Genomic DNA, 21,637 nt, shown 5'->3' with positions numbered 1-21,637 from the left:
TCAGTCTTTTTAAGTTTACCTAGTCTGGTGGGTGTCCAGTGCTCTCATTGTGCTTTTACTTGGCATTTCACTGATTATTGTTGAGGCAATCAATTATTCATGTGTTTCTTGGGTATTCAGATATCCGTTTTTTTTTAATGTGCCAACTTATTTTATATATTAGGCTCACTGCCTTTTTTTCTGATTTGTAAGAGTTCTTTATAATTCTGATATAAGATCATTTGTGGGATAGACAGATGTTGATGTAGATACAGATATACATATATTTGCCTTTGCACTCTCTTCATAGTCTTTTGATGAAGAGAAATTTCTAATTTTAATGTAATCCAATTTATTAACTCTTTTCTTTAGGACTAGTGCCTTATGAGTCCTGTTTAAGAAATCTTTGCCTGCCCCAAATCATGAAGATATTTTTTTTTATGTTTTCTTCTGGAAGATTTATTGTTTTACCTTTCATATTTAACTCTACCAAATACCTAAAGTTGATCTTTGGATGTGATGTGAGGCAGGAGTCCAATTTTACTTTCCTTTTCCATATGCACCCCCAGATGACCCCGCACCATTTACTGAGAGATGGTACATTGCCCTCTGCTTGGCAGTGCCGCCTTTATCAAAAGCAGAGTGACCATATATGTGTGTTTATTCCTGGACCCCCTGGTTTGTTTCACTGCTCTATTTATCTATCATTACACCTTGTCTTTATTACTGTTGCTTCATAATATGCCATAAAATCTGATAAAATAAGTCCTCCAACTTTTTTTCCCAAGAATATTCTGGCTCTCCTTGGCCCTTTATATTTTCATATAAACTAATGTATTGTCTGGATGCTCTGTGGATCTATTTCTATTGCCTGGTTATTTTTTCTTGGTTTTCTATAAAAATGATTCAGTGTCTTACCATTATCTAGAGGATAAAGTCCAAGTTCTTTAAAAAAGTTTGTTTGCATTTCCGTGATTACTAATGAGGCAACCAAATGGTCCTAAGTTTCACGAATATTCAGATATCCACTTTTGTAATGTGCCTGTTCAAATCTTTTGACCATCTTTATAATTGGACTGTCTACCTTGTCTGATTTGCAAGAGTTCTTTTTTTTCAATAAAGACATATTTGTCTTCATCTAGTTCTCTCTCCCTCATTACCTACCAACCTTTATTTCCCAATTTGCAGTACTACTATACTCAATTTGTAGTATTACTTATAGTTTAACTGTACACATGTTAGTTTGGATATTCTGCTTTTTACCTGGAATACCCATCCCATTCCTTCTTAAACTGGCCAACTCCTACTCATCATGCAAAACTTAGTTTAGGCCTGACTTCTGTTCAGAATTTCTTCCCAAAGGCACTACTCTTAGGATGGCTTTTATGCCACTCTGTGCTTGTCTCTGTCTTGGAACTTACTGTATCAGTTATTCTTTTGTGTGTCTGCCCTGTTTCATGTGTCTTTTTCATATCTGTGCACCATCCCTTTACATATTTTCTGACTCATATAAGTATTCAGTTCACTCTGCATGAATGGCGGTCTCCAATCTAGACAATTCTTGCCCAAGAGCAGATGCTGAACAGCTTCAAGTTTTATTTGTGTATTTGTTAGAGTTGTTTTCACGTTTGACACTAATATTTACAGCCCAAACAATTGAGTGATGTTACCCAATAATAATACATGAGACTTTATTGTGCTGAAGTCTCCTGATTTTCTAAAGTAGCTTTGGCTACTTTTCCACGGGGAAACGCTCACTTAAGGCACTTAGCAACTTCCTCTTTCTGGCCTTCCGGGTTTCTGTTTGGACTCCCTTCTTGATCCGCGTAGGCTAATCTAATTCTAGCAGTCCCTCTAAAGAAGTTTGGGCTATAAATTTATAGAGACCCCTCACCTGGGGAGAATTAGAGTTCTGCTGCCTTGGAACATTAAAGCTCTTTCAGGGATTGCCAAACAGGAGAAATGCTTCAACCAACATCTAATTACGAAGGCATATGAAATGAATAACTTAACCTCCCACTTTTACTACATGCAAACGATCCCCAACATGTTTCAGTTCTGTTCTAAAGGCTCCTTTATGCAAATGATTTGTATCTTTCATCAGCCCCAGTGGACTGGATTGAAATCCTAGGTAAGAACAAACTGTTTCTGATGACTTTGACGTCTACGAGATATAATGTCATCTTTTCTGTGCTGGTACAGTTCTTAGCATAAGTGATATTTAGCTTGTGTGTACGCATTGGGGTGGGGAAGGGGATCAAGTAGGAGTAGACTGTGCTGCCAACCAGAATCAGTTGTTTCTTGTAGTTGAACTAGTTTCTCCCAAAGAAGTGTTTCATTGAAACGTTTGCTTCAAAATGACTCTGTTCTGCTGTAGTGAGGAGAGGCTTCCAGTTAAAACATTTAATTAGCTCCCAATTTAGATGGCCAGAATGATCAGTCAGCCAGTGTTTTGGAACCTGAGTTTGTGCATTCCTTGGGATTGGTGAGTCTTGCCCAGCGGATGTGGTCAACTGTGAATAGTTTGTATGCAATTCACATCACAGAACAGATTTTTCTCCAGTCAGTCCCTTGAAGGACAGCTAGAAAGGGATTAGGAAAAACTTGGGTGATATAAAGATAGTATTTCTCTGTCTTCTCCTTAATGTCCCCACAGAAGCATATAGTAAGAATATCTCCAGTCTTAGAAGTTATAGAAGCTAGGAAGTGTATATGGAACTAAAGCGAGCAGAAATCTGGTTTAAACTGGTTAGATTGTTTTCATTCAATTTCAGGGTAATCGTGACCTGGGTAGTGGTTTTAGATACACTGCTTATTGTGTAAGTTTTTTTAGCTAATACAAATAAATCGCTATGCTAGTGTGTGTGTGTGTGTGTGTGTGTGTGTCTGAATATACATGCTGTATATCTGTGAAAAATTCAGTTCTTCAGTCAAGCTAACCTTCCTGTTTATTTCCATGATATAAATCTAACTTCCTTTTTCTGTCTGTACCACAAGATAGGAAGCTCTTACCCAAATTCTATACAGTAGTTATAAATTTGCCTAATGAGTTTGTAATTCTTTGCTGAGAGAATGCCTTCAGTCTTTCCTCCCTTCTAGTCAAGGGGCCCTTGAGAAGATGGGTCTTCTTTGATCATTTCCAACCTAACTCTTCTCCTTCACAGAACTCCAATCTCATTAGTCATTTCTCTAATTCTAGCATTTAATGTTCTAGAAAGAGCAAATAGCATAGATTTCTGCATGATATTTCACTACTACTTTTTTGACTATGCCCTTTACTTACCCAGAATGCCCTTGCCCCGTCTTCATCTGTGTAACATCAAAAATGTTTTTTCTTCCAGGAAGTCATCTCTAAACCCTCTTGGGCCAAGGGCCTTTCCTCTGAGTTCCCTTCTGCTATCATGATCATCACAGTGCCTGGCTTGGCAGGGTCTCAGTGTGTGTGAGTGAATGCATGATGTTCACAACCTATGTTGAATTATATCTTCAGTGTGTCTCTGTTTACTAGATGATGAGCATCTTGAGATCAGGGACTCTATTTTATTCATATTAGTCATATTTGTATTCCTAGAGTCCAGCTAAAAACCGGATGGAATATGGGAGGTGCTTAATAATTGATAACAGAACTGATAGGAAACATTTTAATACCTGGAAAACTGGAAAACAACTGGAACTGGGCCCCTTCCAGAGAGCAACATAATTTCTTTGAAACATTTCCCCGTGTCAGAATTTCCCAAGGCGCTGAGGCCAAAAGCTCACAGATAAACGTGCGGCCATGTATCACACAGTCATGTCCTCCTGTCTCTGGTTATTCATCTGAGGAAAGGGAAAACAGCAGTGATTTGCAAAGCATTTTTGCTAGTAGAGACAACAATGTCTTAGAGCTTCAGGAGAATGACATAATCTGATAAAACTTGAGTGTAGAGAAGGTTTTTATGAAGAATAATTTATAGGAGGAAGTTTTGCTAATGTCCAGTATTAGTGGGGGAGAATCAAAGCAGAAATAGAAGGTAAGTGAAGGGTACTTATCAATGAATCATTTGAACAGTATTATAACAGTCGGCCAACTCAAACTCTATGTTTTCTTTTCACATTTCATTGTTTTTGATCCAGGCTAGTGCGTTAAAACAAGAGAGATAAAAACTCATATGTGGACGCCAGGGGGGGAAAGTGGCAGGGGGTGATGGTGGCACTGTGATGAATTGGGAGATTGGGATTGACTTATATACACTAATATGTATAAAATGGATAACTAATAAGAACCTGCTTTATAAAAAAGTAAATAAAATTCAAAAAAAAAAAAACCTCATATGTGGGCTAAATAACACATAATTGTTTTGCTATATATGTCTCATTCATTCAGAGCCTACTTTTCTACAATAAGCTTTGTGAGCTTTGTCGTTGGCAATGAATGCCTAAGTGGAGTGTAAAAGATAACATTCTTGGAAAGCTTTTTAAGATATTTTAGTCTCTATTTCAGAAATTAATATGAATAAAAATGAGAATGCTTTATCTAAGGGAACCGAATACCTTTGAAGTATACATATTTAAATGATTTGGAAATTTGTTTCTTTGTTCTTAATCATGCTGTAAAACAGTAAGAATTGTGTTTCCTCAGATTCTAACATGTAATATTCTACTTACTGTCAGATACCCAAAATAGTGTTGGAACCTAGGACCTACAGAAAATAAGCATGGAAGGGGATGGTTAAAACCAAAAACAAAATAGTCTAAAACAAAACATTAATTACCCTCGAAGAATAAGGTCTATGGGAAAGCTAACAGCTAGGTAAGAATAAGCTGCTAAGGCTATCCTTACAGTGATGTGGGCACAAAACAGGATTTGACCAGATAAGTTATCTCATCATATTTTTTCTATCTTGTGTTTCTGGGTTATTACAATGGGCTACCTACCATTATTCTGAAGAAAGCAATCCTACTTTTCACTTACTTGCATGGGAAGCACAATTATTCATAGGCTGGGAATATTTTTGCAGAAGCTTGAAAGTAAATACATGAAAATACCCAGGACTACTTGATATGCTTAGAAAGAAAGAGTTGTTAGTTTCCGTCCATACAAGTTTTGGCAAGTCTGTTAGTTCACACAGTTACAACACAAATCCCAGGTTTTAACTTATGCTTCAGTAAATTCAGTAAATGAGTGAATTTACTCATACTTCATACCTGTTAATATGCATGAGCTGAAAAATAAGATAGCTAAATAGAATATACTTTGGCCTGATCTTCAGTAAACTTGCATTATCTTCTTAAGTTTATGGCAGATTCACTCTAATATTGTGGGTAGTATTTAAATATACAAAACTGAAGTGGTCATTAAGTTGAGAGATTGCTATAGTTTTTGAAAATTTCTCCAAGAAATAGTACTTCTAAACACAATTTAAGTAGAGTAAACATAAAGGGATTGCCTTTGCTCACTTTGGTAACTGTTGTAAGTGGCACATTTAAAAATTTACTCCAGACGGTTATAATCTAATGACACAGTACACTACATAGTATCACTGAATTTAGAGAGTATATTTTATATCTCTGTGCTCTGAAATATTACCCCCTTGGACTGCTGCCTCCATTTGTCCTTTTCCCATTTTCCCACTCCACTCTTGGTCCTGCAGCTTTGGAAAAGAAACCTTCTGATATTATTTCACATGCAGTTTCCACTCCCCCACCTTCCAGGCAGCACTGGCAAAATCACAATTCTTTTACCAGCAAGAGAGAGTGAGACTTCTCCCCTGAGAGCTGAGAGCTCTGGCACATCCTTTGATCGCCTGAAAGAGGTGGAAGGTTGTTTATATATCTGTGGTCTCTGTGCTTGGAAATGATGCCATACTGATGCTCTTTGTCACCTGAGGGGGTTGAAGGGGTGGTACCAGCAGGATGAGAGGATGAGGCATTTTCCACTGACTTTGCAGAATGGTGAGGACTGGCCTTGATTTTTGAAGAGTACTCTTCAGGCTTCTACCTTCATTTTGTTCAAATTGGCTCTGATTGTTCAGATTGAGCCACTCCACTGCTTGCTGCCAGCTATGTTGGTCAGCTGTCATGAGTTGACTGTCTAAAGATAGTGGTGCTTAAATTTTGGGCCTCAATATCCCTCTATAATCTTAAAAGTTACTGAGAGTCCTAAAGAGCTGTTGTTTATGTGGGTTCTATCTACTGCTGTCATTTCTATTGATATTAGATATCAAAACTAAGCAATGAAAAAAAAGCTTAATGATCGATTCATTTAAAATAACAATCATAAGTTCATTACATACTAATAACTTACCTTTATAGAAAATAACTATATTTTCCAAACTAAAAAACTAGTAAGAACAGTGACATTTTTACAGTTTTGCAAGACTCCTTCGTGTCTAGATCAATAAAAGAAAGCTGGATACTCATATCTGTATCTCCATCTGTTGTGATTCGTTGCTTTGATTCAAGTTTATGCAGAAAATCTGTCCTCACACAAATAGGTAGTAGTTGGAAAAGGGAGGGGTATTTTAATAGCCCTTTCAGATAGTTGTGGCTATTCTTCTCTGACACAGAAATCAAAAAAGTTAGTTACAGTGTGGAATCTTAAAGCATATCAATGAACTTTCATACTCTTACTTTAAAATCCACTGAGCTGTCCTATATTTTGACTGTACCTTCATTCTGCAGAATCACACATATATCATTTGGAACATATTATTAGTTCACTAAGTTTTGCAGATCCTACAAAAGGTTAATCTATTTTATTATTTTATTTCTATACAGATGATATGTATATTAAAACATTTACTATCACATACCATATCACCACCTGTCTCATCAGAAGTCTTAACCTGTTGGAAAGCTGTCAAACTCAAAGTGACAGATTTATGTTTACCAAAATCCTAATTTTCACTTTCACTCTAATTTTATCATGGGTATCAAAAACTGTCAGTTTTTTTCTCTAAGGTAATAGGATAACTTCAATTCATTTTTGAGAAAATGTCTGACAAATACCCAAGTTTAAATAACTATAGTTTGTCTGTCAGTCGTTTTTTAAACGAAAATCGTGTTCCATGAAGAAAAGCGGTTAGTGCAGCTCTAACTCAAAAAGATCACAAAGTGCTTTTCCTCGAGACAACCATCATATTTTAGCAGAAGTGCAAGGCACTTAAAGGTTGAACTTTAATAACACTAATAGTTTTTACTGTTTCACCAAAAGCATCTTAAGTAAAACTGAACTTTTTAAAAACTGCAAGTACACGGTAGTGAGGAGATGATCACTACTAATATAGTTTGAGGCCACTGCCCTGGAGTCATGCTACAGCATGAGAAGTTTAACCCTGTTGCTTTCGCACTGAGTAGGTCAACACAATGTAAAAAGCAAATAATATTAATATTATAATGAAAGTAATTTTTACATTGCAGACTACTACAAGGGTTTCTGGAAGCTTAGGGGTCTGGGAACCACATTTTGAGAAGTGATGCTTAAACGTATTTTTTGGTGTGACTTTGTATTTTTTACATTCCCTTTCACTTGCTTTTGAGCAATATAGCAGCTTTTCTGAGGACATTTTCACTCAATCTATTGCCAGCCATTTTCCTAGATGCCACTGATTACTACTGCCATGTTACTTGAAATCAATTTTGCCCATCCACATGGTTGATGCAGAACTTCAGAAAGCCATGGAAGTAAAGGTTATGTTTAAGGTTGTAAGAATTTAATGAGAAGATATCTGTAAAGTACTTACCCCAGGGCCTGGCACTTGTTAAGACGCCAGAGTCTGTTTCATGAAGTAGGCCTTCAAGAAATATTTCCTGTACTTAATCAGGCTTTCGGGGGAAAATGATGGGGTCTAGGCATCTGTGGGATATCCAAGAGTAGATGGATATTTGGAGATGTGTACTTTATGCTCTACATACAGGACTAGACTGGAAATATATAGTTGAAGCCATCAGCATATAGATCATAACTGAACCATGTGGAAGGATAAGATTGTGCAGAAAGAAAATATAATGAGTAAGATAAGGGAGCCTAGACTTAAGTACAGAACACCAAATTTAATGAACCTTGAGAAACATTAGGCCCACAATGAGACAGAGGTAGCATGGCCAATATTCTTTTGATAAATGTTATTGATAAATCACTAAGCATTACTCACCCTGTATCAAACCTTGTGATAGACCCTCTAGGGGAAAAAAACAAACAAACTCTGAATATTAAAATTAGGTAAGAGCAGTAATTACAGGATCCTTGTGACCCAAACTGAAGCATATCCTGAAGCCATTTCAGTATTTTCAGGTTTTTATCAGGAAAAAAAAATCTCATTTAGAACTGAGATTAAATAGGGAAAACATAAAGAGAGGACTATGGAGTTAGTAATACAAAGGGTCCAAAAGAGGAAATAATAATTAGCCTGAAAAGATGACAAATTATTTCACACTCTTTGGAAAGAGACAGCTAGACGACAATGGTTAATGAGCTGTCAAGTAGAGCTGGCTTCCTCTGGCACTTTCTGGGAACCCTCTTAATCCAGAAAGGGATGGGATGGGCACAGTGGCTTGGCAGAGGTGAGGCTGAGCAGATGGAGAATCCCTTTGCAAGAGTAATTGTAACAGCTTAAGAGAACACTCCAATACAACAAAAAGAATAAAATACCTAGGAATAAATCTACCTAAGGAGACAAAAGACTTGTATGCAGAAAACTATAAGACACTGATGAAAGAAATTAAAGATGATACAAACAGATGGAGAGATATACCATGTTCTTGGATTGGAAGAATCAACATTTTGAAACTGACTATACTACCCAAAGCAATCTACAGATTCAGTGCAATCCCTATCAAACTACCAATTGCATTTTTCACAGAACTAGAACAAAAAAATTGCACAATTTGTATGGAAACACAAAAGACCCCGAAGAACCAAAGCAATCATGAGAAAGAAAAACAGAGCTGGTACAATCAGGCTCCCTGACTGCAGACTATACTAGAAAGCTACAGTAATCAAGACAGTATAGTACTGGCACAAGAACAGAAATATAGATCAATGGAACAGGATAAAAGCCCAGAGGTAAACCCACACACATATGGTCACCTTATCTTTGATAAAGGAGGTAAGAGTGTACAATGGAGAAAAGACAGCCTCTTCAATAAGTGGTGCTGGGAAAACTGGACAGCTACATGTAACAGAATGTAATTAGAACACTCCCTAACACCATACACAAAAATAAACTCAAAGTGGATTAAAGACCTAAATGTAAGGCCAGACATTATAAAACCCTTAGAGGAAAACATAGGCAGAACACTGTATGACATAAATCACAGCTAGATCCTTTTGGACCCACCTCCTAGAGAAATAGAAATAAAAACAAAAATAAACAAATGGGACCTAATGAAACTTAAAAGCTTTTGCACAGCAAAGGAAACCATAAACAAGACAAAAAGACAACCCTCAGAATGGGAGAAAATATTTGCAAATGAAGCAACTGACAAAGGATTAGTCTCCAATATATACAAGCAGCTCATGCAGCTCAATAACAAAAAAACAAACAACCCAATCCAAAAATGGGCAGAAGACAGAAATAGACATTTCTCCAAAGAAGATATACAGATTGCCAACAAACACATGAAAGGGTGCTCAACATCACTAATCATTAGAGAAATGCAAATCAAAACTACAATGAGGTATCACTTCACACCAGTCAGAATGTCCATCATCAAAAAATCCACAAACAATAAATGCTGGAGAGTGTCAGTTCTCAATACATTTATTTCCAATGTTATTTTTCCTTACATGTGTGATTAATAAATATTAAATTTTTCTAGGCTTTAAAATGATCAGTTGTATCTATCTACAATTGCTAACTTACATGTTAAAGCTTAAGACTTTAGTTTTTGATTGACAGTCAAAGGATATAAATTTCCCTTTAGTTTAGGGAAATAGTATTCCTCTAAACCTATTTGAACCCAGCCCAAAACTTTTAAAAGTCTTATGCTATGGCATTAATATGTTCGGAGCCTTGCAGTGTTCACAATACTCATGATTCCATAAAGAAAAATCATTAAGGAATCACCAAATCAATACTATTATAATGGTAATTTCAGGTTACATTTCTTTAGTAATAGAGAGTTTTGGAGTCTACTAACTAGGGGATTAGTTCCTAGGAGAAAAAAACATGCTCTTTCAATTTATTGTATAAACTTGTCAAACTTAGAAAAGTACATCTAAGAATTATGAATACTATTGGTTAACTACATAGATTTCAATTTACAATTTTTTTAAATTATAAAAGGCTGTAACCTTTATGGCTTTGTTTTGGATCCTTATACATACCACTTTGAAAAAAATAGATAAACAGCATGTTGCATAACCAAAATTAACAAGAGTGAACCTGACCTGGTTACATTAAATCTTTGAGATTCATCTCTGTTTCCATTAGTTCCTCCATTTTCATCTACTCTGTAATCCTGACTTTTTCCCCAGGCCAGACCTCATGATTCATCTCTGATCCTATTCCAACCTTCTTCAGATGTCTGCAAGGAAAGGACAAGATAAAATTAGGTTACCTGTACAATGAGAGCAGTACACTCTCCTTAAGATCAGAGTTGATGGATATCTCCAATGAACAAAGTGACATCTGTGAGACCAGTTTCTTATTGATCTCCTGCTCTTCTCTTACTATGTCATCTTTGTCTCTGTTGTTAGCTCTTTTTCACTACTCACCCCAATAATATTGGTGCTTTCCATCCTCACCTATTCTCCTGAGCAGTGTTCTCCATACACATAGCTTCAAAGACCGTACACTAATGACCTCCAAATATCTATGATTTCTCCTCTTCAGGTCACATGTTCAGGTTGCCTATTGGACATCCCACTGGATAATCTTTAAGTAACTCAAACCCAACATGTGCTGAAGTGAACTCCTCACTTTCTCTCCATATCCTCATAATTATCCTTTCCCTCTCATTTCTGCTAAAGACTCTCAAAGTCACCTACTCATAAGAAGGATTGTATCTGTTACAATGCATTTGTTTGTAAGTGATAGAAAACATTGATTTGACTGGTTCTAATGGAAAAGAGTTTATTATCTCACCAAATAAGAAGTCTAAAGTTAGAGTACTTCATGGCTGGCTAGTTCACTGTCACAATATCATCATCAAAGACCCAGGTACTTTCATCTCTCTGTGTGGCCATTCTTGGCATATGTACCTCTTCTGTAGGCTAGTTATGAGTTGACGTCAGCAATTCCAGATTTCACATCCTCAAGACAATATCCAGGGGCAGAAAAAGGGTGTGCTTCTTCACTGTGACTCTTCTTGAGATTAAGACACCTTTTTTCCAGAACTGATTGCCTACTCCTTGCTTCCAGTGTGGAAAAGAGAAAATGGATTTGGTAAATATATAAGTAGTCTTTATCTCAGTTATCTTATTAAACCATAATCGTGATTGGAGACTCCTGCTTCCATCCATAATGGAGTACCTGATAGCAGACTTACCCTCCTGCCATGAACAACTAGAAAACTGGTTAAAATATGTAACATCAGCAGCTGGAACTGGATAATAAGCAGCCAGAACTGTGGTGTCTCAGAGAAGGAAAACAAATAACACAAGCCCAGCAAATGTCCTTGTTTTCTACCTAACGGCACTTACCGAACCATGCTCCATGAAACAGGAGCCCAAACAGAGCCCCTCAGTTTCACTGAGTTGGGGAGGTAGAGACTGGAGCTGAGGGAGGGAGAGACAGGTGGAATTTGCAAGTAGACCCTCAGTGCGTGAGCAGAATACTATGCAGAGAAGGACCTTCACCTTTCTGCGTTGGGGTCCCTTGAGTCTGTTGCTGAATGTTAATACTAACGAATAACGAGGATGTGGTACATATATGCAATGCAATACTGCTCAGCCATAAAGAAAGAATAAAACAGTGCCATTTGCAGCAGCACGGATAGACCTAGAGATTGTCATACTAAGTGAAGTAAGTAAGAGAGAGACAAATATCATAGGATATCGCTTACATGTGGCATCTAAAATATGACACAAATGAACTTATTTACAAAACAGAAACAGACTCACAGACATAGAACACATACTTACGGTTACCAAAAGGGAAATGTCAGGGGGAGGGATAAATTAGGAATTTGGGAGCAACATGTACACCTTACTATATATAAAATAGATAAACAACAAGGACCTACTGCATAGCACAGGGAACTATAGTCAATATTTTGTAATATCCTATATGGGAAAAGAATCTGAAAAACAATGTATATATTCTTTAATTTCAGGTACACTTTGCTGTACACCTGAAAGTAACACAACCTTGTAAATCAACTATACTTCAATTTTAAAAAAACTCCACAAAACCGGGCAGAAAACATCCAGATGACAGGGAAGCTGTAAGCTGAACAATTTCTAGAGCTTACGTATAACTCATGATTGGGGTAAAAATTCATCTATCTTTATTTCTCTGAAGCATATATAGCAAGTTCTTTACTCAGGCTATCAAGAGTCATGTGCTCTATATCCACAGAGTGTCAGTTCTCAAGACTGAATATTGTGTTGTAAGCTCTTGAAAATGACAAGCCCCCACTTTTTTTTATGTTTCTCTGGTCTCTATCCCTAATCCTTGCTTACCCATTTGAGCATAAATGAGGACAGGCAAAGATGACAAGCTGGGTTGAGTTTCATGGTTAACTCTGAACTCCCTTAAAGGATCTAAGCAAATCACAAGTTGATGCAGTTTTGTTTGTACTTAAATATATGTGACGCACCTCTCCAAGGGTCTCTAATTCTGGCCCATGCTGAGAGCCACGTGCAGGGTCATCCAGCTGGTGAGAATAAACAACCATTCAGGGCTTTTGGCTTTCTGTGTGTGTGAGTCACGGAGGGGTCCTTGTTGGAGTGTTAAGAAAGATCAACACATGGCAGCTTTCTAAAGCCTGTTTCTGGAAACCTAGCAGGAGGGAACAGAGAGCCATTGTTCAGAGCCTGTAAAGTGTTAAGAGACTGGAGTGGGAAATGCATGCATAGGGAAGACCAACCTTTTGATGGATCAGAAATTGAAAATGATTGTAATTAAACTGAAATTAAACCAGGGATGACAGAGGGATTTTGGGGTGAGAAGACACAGTGGTATGAAAGCAAGAACACAGGGGTTAAGATCAAGTAGATGCCAGGTTCAATTAGATCAGGAATTCTCATAAGAAAACAAGACACCGGAGGGTTTCCTCTGCAGTAGACTTGACCAGGACCATGAGAAGAAAAAAATATGTTGAAGCTCTTTTGCTAGAAGTGAATCTACAACTCTATTCCTACATGGTAATGGCCACCTTGATAATACAACATAATACACAGAATTACCAAATTCTAGTCTGAAAAGGAGCCTTATAATAACATCCTTTTGGGGAAATTTGTTCGTGCTTTAAACCTTTTTGTATTCTACACATCCATGAAAACACTTGAGAAATCACCTTCGAATAGTGCTGCCTTTACATGCAAGTAAAAGGGCCAATGCCCTTAGCTCTGCATCTCCCAGATATGTGATAAATAAGATTGGTAAAGAAACATGGTGCCCTTACCATTGACCCAGTGCTGACATAGCACACCTGGAACCCTAAATGTCTGCACTTGTGACTGACATTGTTCAGGCTCCAGGGAAATGCTTCTGCCTGTCTTGCACCCTGTGTCCTAGAAAAAGTGATTGTATCTGGGTCACTATTACCATTGAAGAGAGAAACTGCTTTGGAGTGGATTTGAACAGCAGAAGCCCTTAGGTAAGAGAAAATATATTAAATAATTTATCAAATCCCTCCTCTCAGATAATATAAACATATCCGTTCTTTCATCAAAGTGTTGTTTCCCACGGTACTGAGCAACCATTTTTCATTTTTCATGCTATGCCTTTTTCCAATTCATGATTCTGGAGATACTCACAAACTAGTGTGGTATTCATAACAGTTGCATATGGTGACTGTGGAACACTTCAAAATGTCACAAAATTCATACTATTTTAAAATTTCTGTACCTATTTTATCAGTCATCCAGGTATCACTGGACACCCAGACATGTGCAATAAAAAATTAATATGCTTATCTTTGATAATTTGCTAACTTCCAGTCATATAAAAATCATAGATTTATACTTTGTCATTAGGACAGTTACATACAGCAACGTAAGAGAATAAAACATTTTTTTTACAGTGTGTTAGCCTATTTATAACTTAAATATTAAGACATATGGTAGGATGACCTCCAATTTCACTCCTAACTTGAGCCCTGCACTCCCCAGCCTGACCACACTTGACCCAGTACTATCCAAGCTACCAGAGTTCGGTGACCTGGCTTACTGACATCTCAACAAGGAAAGGAAGTGTTGTCCTTTTAATCTGACAATATCTTTCTGTGTACTCAGGAAATATTGTTAGTTAGTTGCCTTGGACTCTGGTGATATCATTTCCTTTCTAAACATTTTCTTTTCTGGAAAAATCAGTCATTTTTATGTTCTGTCTGACAAAGTTTTGTCACTGAAATTTCCATGCTTTGAGTTGCAGTACACAACATATGCAGAATAAATTCTTGTCCTGCATAGAGAAAGGCTTAGGGAAATGCTCACTTTTCAAAGGTCACTCCTTACCATCCACAACACCTCTCATTTAACGGGACTTTAGAAATATTGTTTTATGAGTCGTTTGCCGGAATAATAAAATCAGATGATAAATTACAAATATATGTTTATAAAGAGTTTACCTGGGTAAATAAACCAAGATAATGAGAAAAGAGAGAAGTGATGAAATATTAAGTCTACCTTGGTAGCAGATGTAGTGCCCAGTAAAAAATTTTCCACAATACTAAAAGCCTCTTAGAAGTCCTGTGTTTTATGCTGAAGATCTGTTTTAATATAAACTTGTTTTAAATGACACCATTAAGTAAAGTGGGTGCTCCAGAAAAGTGCTCCCTGCTGAGGCTATAACTTGAGTAAACTCTGTCATTGACGCTCACACAAAACCCCCTGGCCACAGTGTGAAGAAGCACAGGCTTAAGGGATCCTTAGCAGATCCTAATTATATGCTGTTCATCGTATATATTCGGTGTGAAGAGTGGCTTTTGAAGAATAAATTCTTCTTCAATTCAAAAAAAAAAATAAATACTAAAAGCCATCTATTAGGGTGAGTTTCCCAGAGTAAAAAGAATATAGTGATTGTCTTCAAGGGCAAATGACAACGATGGGCCCCTATCTTGAGGGAGAGCCCAACAGCTAAGATGGAAAGTTCAAGCCTCCTGCTTTCCTTTTTTTTTTTTTTTTTTTTTTGCGGTACGCGGGCCTCTCACTGTTGTGGCCTCTCCCACTGCGGAGCACAGGCTCCGGACATGCAGGCTTAGTAGCCATTGCTCACGGGCCCAGCCGCTCCGCAGCATGTGGGATCTTCCCGGACCGGGGCACGAACCCGTGTTCCCTGCATCGGCAGGCGGACTCGCAACCACTGCGCCACCAGGGAAGACCTGCTACTGCTTTTCATTTTACTAAGGAGATGATCAAACCTTTGAATGAACCATCCAACAAGATGCATCTGGGCTAACAAGAGAATTCCCTGAGATTCCAGGTTCCAGGATGAGTGCCCCTTCTCTCTCCTCCTACAAATCCAGAGCTACTTGGACCTGTCCTGCTGCTTGATTTTTACTCTCAGTTATCTCCGATAAATAACTTATGCCTTTTCTTCCGAGAAGTTAAAGAATCTTTAGCAGCACTTTGAAACCAAACTCAATAAGCCTTGCCCTTAAAACCATAACTTTGAGAATATCACTGCTAAAGACTCTGTGTTCATTCCCAACAAGCCTTGTAAATTTAGGATAAACCACTTAGATAATGATATCTAAACTTTAAGAGAAAATACTATACATATTTTAAAAATATATATGGTTCTTCCTAAAAGTGTTGCCTGAAACACAGTATGTCAATGAAGTAATGAAGCCTGGTTTCTGGTGGACTTAGTAGCATTAGATGTACTCATAATACCCAAGAATTTTCAAAAGTGGTTTAAAATTAATTTCATTTTAAGAAAAATTTGGCAGAAGTTCACGTCATTGGGCCATAATTACAGACATGCTCCCTTAAGTGTCTATAAACCAGACTATTGATTTCCATGATGCCATCTTCTGTGTAATAGAGAATGCCATCAGCTTTGCTTTGTTATTGTTTTCCTATTTTTTATTTTTTTTCATAAAGCCCTTTAGACTGAAAACCCCATTATACAATTGTCAAAGTGAAAATGATCTTTAAATAAGATATGTGTTGCTGTCTGATAGTTTCTCCATAAAATTGGAATCGTACATAATAATGAAAATCAATTATCTATTCACATTATTTCCTCCTCTTCCGGGTTTCAATACTAAACCTCTTATTTTCTCTTACTGTTTTGTCTCCCTTTCTCTTAAGCTATTTTATACATTCATTAGTTTTCTGATTCTCCAGTATATATGTCTTTCTTGAGCATTAATTTATCTGTTCCAAGCTATTTCATAGGCATTTCTATTTATTTTATTTTTTTCCATCTTGACTTGGTTCTCACTTCCAGAGCTTTTCTACAAGGGTTCTCTGCTTTCTAATCTCTTTATGTGGATGAAAATCCATGTGGCTGCTTTTAGTGTGGTTGTCACCAGCACTGAGCCCTTTCTGCCAATTCCATCCCTTCCATTTCTTGCCCCTTCACTGTTCCGATTGATGTGTTTTTACCCATAACTTGAATGGGGCTATCAAAGCTAATTAATCTGCTTGACCATTTGACTACCCAAAGCCTCTAGATTGGCTCTTTCTCCATTATCCACCCAAAACCATATAAGATTTAACAAACTAGGTCCCCCAGCTAAATTAAGCTATGCTTCTATATTTTCCTAACTTAAAAAATCTTATGAGCAAAAAATACTTAAAAAATATTTTTGATAACTAGGTTATCATGTCTAGGCTGACTTCACCAATCTTCACAGTTTGTCTTCTCTTTCTTCCAAAGAGTTACCTTCACTAAACAAATCTTACTCTTCTCCAGATATTCCCTCTGGCAACTCCATTTGGAAATGAACCGTGTGGACCTCTCATTCCTCTTTAATCCTCTCATACACAGTTCCAGTCAACAAATCCTTGATCAATTTTTATGCAGATTCTCCTCCTTCACCCTGGGGATGGAACTGGGAGGCAAGAAACTGTCTTGTGTTGCTTTTTTACTTGAAAAATTTATTTATTTTCCTTGTCCCACTTCACACATTTCTCCCCCCTGCCACCCACCCCTTTCAGGCAGATTTTCCATGTGTCAGGGCTCCAGCCCAAACCAATACCACCACTCATCTGTGATTTCAAAACTGCAACTACCACCAGTGAAGAAGCCCAGGTGCCACCAATGCTACAACTTGTCTCTTGTCAGACTTTTCTGTAGACTATGGTGTATGCAAGTCTTATCTCTCCAATTAGATTGTAAGCACTTTAGGACAAGCACTGAGTCTGTTTCTTTGATTTTCAAACCAAATGCCCTACCTGGTGGGTAATAAAATCAATTGAGAGAGCTGTCACCAGCACTAAAAATAGATAAAATATAAGCAGAGAGAAAACATTCCAGTGAATTTCTCATAATAAGAGAGAATTGTTATGGGGAAATGTTTCAGTGCGTGTGCACTGCACTACAGTGTAAGGAAACAATAGATACTTGGTATTTGGTCATTTACGTTATTGAAAGAGTTGAGGAAAGATTTGGGAGAAGCCTGTCTGCGAAATTATAAGGATCTTCTTGTGGCTCTTGGTCTTCGGCCCATCAGTCTAAGATTGGGGTCTAAGCATTCCCTAAGGTCACTTGCTTCAGGAGCCTGGTTGAGCACCCCCTTCCCTTGTTTGGAGCATTATATATAACTTCCCCCTGAGGGAATTTATATACTGATGTAAGCCTCAGAGTGAACACACCCATAACCCCTAATATGGATTTTCAGTCACCCAAATGGGAAGTTAATTATTATTGACATAAATATAAGTTCCACAACCTCCCATTTATTTTAGCAAATGTTCATGGAGTGCCTCTTCTGTGCCAGGGTTGTATGGACTGAAGATACAGAGTTGAATCAGACACAGATTACCCCTTTGAAGAAGACCTTATGATTTATTGCAGGAGTTGGCAAACTACAGCCCATGGGCCAAATATGGCCTAGAGCCTGTTTGTGTCAATAAAGTTTTATTGGAACTCAGCTAGGTTCATTCATCTGTTTTGTCTACAGCTGCTTCTGTGTAGCCACACAGAGTTGAGGAGTTGTACCAGAGAACATACAGCCCACAATGCCTAAGTAGTTAGTGGAAAATATCTATCAAAAGCTTGCCAATCTCTGATCTAGTAAAACATCAAAATTTGTTTAAAAGAATATATCTTTCTGTGAGATTTCCATATACAAAAATGACAGATATATCAAGGGGAATATAATATTTTCCATATTTTAATGATGAAACAACATAGATGGTACAGCCTTAAGAGGATTCAAGGGGCTCTTTTTGAAAACTTGGTGAGAGAAAAACATTATGATCTCAATGAAATGCCATTTCATGTTTTTCAGTCTTACACATCCATAATCACCCTGCCCAGAACTCGGGTTTCTGATTGCGAAGTCCCAATACTCTCACAAAAAATTACAGAGCTATATCAGCTGAATATGAGATCAAGGATTGCCAATGGCCTGCCCATTAGCTGGGGGTGGCCCATCATCATCATATGCTTGACTCTAAATTTCTGAGAAACATTCATTTGAGAAATTCACTAAATTTCACGTTAACATCTAGGTCTCCCGAGTCTCTAGAGAAATCACATTTGGCAGCACGCAGCCTTCAGTCCTGCATGACGACAGCCCACTGGAGCTGAAAGGCAGCTTCCGCCCTTGGACAAGGCACTCACGCTGCAGACTTCCCCAACCTCTGCTGCTCCGAAACATTTCCCTGACTCAAGATGAAAAGTCAGTTGCTGTTTACAACTAGCTTCCACTGTTATTTTCCGCAGTAAAGAAATTTCTCTGTAACTTTTCTGTTTTAAAATTGTTATAACAGGATTAACCAAGAAGATGGTATGTTAAAAGAAAAAAGTTGTCTCACGTGTTTAATATGCAGTCAAAAGGTATGCAACCTGCAGGTACTTGACAGATTTAGGTTCTTCCCTAGCCAGTGTGGAAATGGCGATTTAGGACTAATATCTTGCACCCGTCACAAAAACAGAGCTGAAATGTGCCTTAAAGCACATTTCCGAAGAGATGTGAGCTTGCCCCAGCTGTATTTAAGATAAACTATTACAGTTCGGAGAGAAAATGTTAGAATTTACATATATCTCCTTTTTAATTTGTATTTTGTATATTTTGTAAGTTTATAATATAGTTATAAAGCATTACACGTATACACACACACACACACACATCTGGACAGATATTCAAATTTGTTATAGTGCCTGAGGCATGTGATCAAACTGGCTTGTTGCCTTTAGTCTTGGGAACCCAGAAAGGATCCAAGACATCACATCCAGACCTTCATTATACAAATAAAGCATGTGAAGCCCCCAGAGGTGGGATGTTCTAGTCAGAGGCAGGGGTATGTAAGCAAGCAACAGAGCCAGCTCTCTCCTAACTCTCATTCCTGCACCCTTTCCACTACTCCACACAGCCTGCTTTCTTAAAGGACACGTCCTTGAGAAAATGAGACCAACGTGGTGATAAATAAATCCCCCGAAATAGCTGGGCAACTTGTAGGAAACTGTCAGACTTCTTCCTCCAGCGTAGCACAAATTTCAGCGGGTGGTACCTAGAATAGTTTCTTTTTGTGTGTGAAACATGGCATCTGATCAATTTCTCCACTGCCAGTAGAGGCCGCCTGCTGTTGCGACGTTCTCATTGGCCAGGTCTCATGGGCCAGCATCTGCCTTCTTTTCCTGTGGAAATAAAATATAAGGGCAGGAGAAAGGACATATTTGGTAATGTTACGCTCCTCAGCTTCCTGATCAGGGCTGTCTCAGCTGCAAAATGTCAAGGGAAAAAATATCCCTCCAACTTGGAATGAATTCCAGACAGACCCTGATGCCTGCAAATTTGTCAGAGGGAGCCAAGTCCAGAAAGGCAGAACATGAAGAAGGTTCATTATTCGGCTTCAAGAGACTCAAATAATCAGACACTCTGGTATTTATGATTTTCCCCATTTCAGATGGTCTGTAGTTCACATCGTTCCCCTCCCTTTACCGCTGATTCTGAGCTTCCTTTTAAATTAAACCTCAGCAGTTATAAAAAGACTCTCACATTACTTGTAAGCCACAGCACTACTGGGAGACACTGTTCGTACAGGGCTGTTTAGGGCTGGGGAAGGGCAGCTCTTTTTGAATAGTAGTCTGGGAAGGGCAAGCCAGGAAGTCAGACTCACTTCACCTTGACCGCGCCACAGTCCTCATCTACTTCTGACATCTGTGCAGGACTCCCTGGCACTCACAGTATTTGATATGATTGTCTTTACTAAAAAGCAATATTTCATTCCATTGGCTTGTTTTTTCATTTTAGCTTTTATTTTCATCGGGGGGGCGTGGAACAACCAGAGAGTTTATCCTGACACTCCCAGTTTGTGAATATACCATCAGGGCTATTTGTAAGGTTGAGTTTTAGGGGATCTTAGTCTTTTCTTGGCATTCAGCGCACTTTCTTTCTCTTGTAAAACCATTGCCACATGCTGGCAAAAAGGTAAGGAAAGAGAATTTGTAATCCAAATGTCATTAAATTGCTACATACACATTTTCCCTTCGACATTTTTGCGCTTCATTTGTAAATGCCTTGGCATTTGTTTATACTTGGTTACCCTAAATTCTTATCTGGGTTCTCCAGTAGGCACAAAGGCATCCAAATATCAGTTTTAGCAACTGGTGGAAGTGCCCACACGAGGCGTGGAGTGTTCAGTCTTGACATGTGGTCTCCATGAATAAGGGTCTTCTTTTTTTCTTTTCCTAAACTGTCCAGCATCTCAACTCTGGTTTTGCTTCTCAACAGTTTAAGGTTTGTGCTACTTCCATGGTGATCAACTGTTAGGTCATAAACATCAGACTGTGGCATCACCGAATGAGTTAGTTGGGAGGAAGCTGGTCTGGAAATGCAGATGAAAGTCTCTGTCGACAGATGGAGGCTTTCTTAATCATGGCCTGTGTGGGTAAAGGCAAAGCCTTGCCAGGTCCACCCCCGGCACTGATTCACAAAGCTGGGCCGCTCTGGGGAGTCTGGGAAAGCCCATCCTCAGGGAATCCCAGTTTTTCCTCTTCCAGGCCTCTCGCAGGACACCCACACAACTAAGGGGAGGTGGGAAGTGAACAACAGAGCTCTTTCTGGTTACTTTTTGAGAGTCAGCAAAGTAAACCAGCTTGCTTTTTCTTTTAAAAATCCTGTAGGGTTTCTTCTTAAACAGCTTATAGTGTTAGCATTGCCTATTACTTGGTGCATTCATTTTTGATAAGGTTACTGTTCCGTGTTATCTACCTGGTCTATAAAATGTGCATCATAAGAGCTCACCTTTATAGAAAGCAGGAAGTAGAACTAGACAGTATATCATTAGGTTCCTGTCCATCAATTCTCCCTATCTCTTTGAAGCACTGGTCACTACTAAAAAGATACCCCTTTGCCATATTTTTTAACATAATTCCTTGAGCCCATATTTCAT

Source organism: Delphinus delphis, chromosome 14 (assembly GCF_949987515.2).
Source record: "Delphinus delphis chromosome 14, mDelDel1.2, whole genome shotgun sequence".
Taxonomy (NCBI): Eukaryota; Metazoa; Chordata; class Mammalia; order Artiodactyla; family Delphinidae; genus Delphinus; species Delphinus delphis.
Note: the sequence above shows the minus strand (reverse complement) of the source record.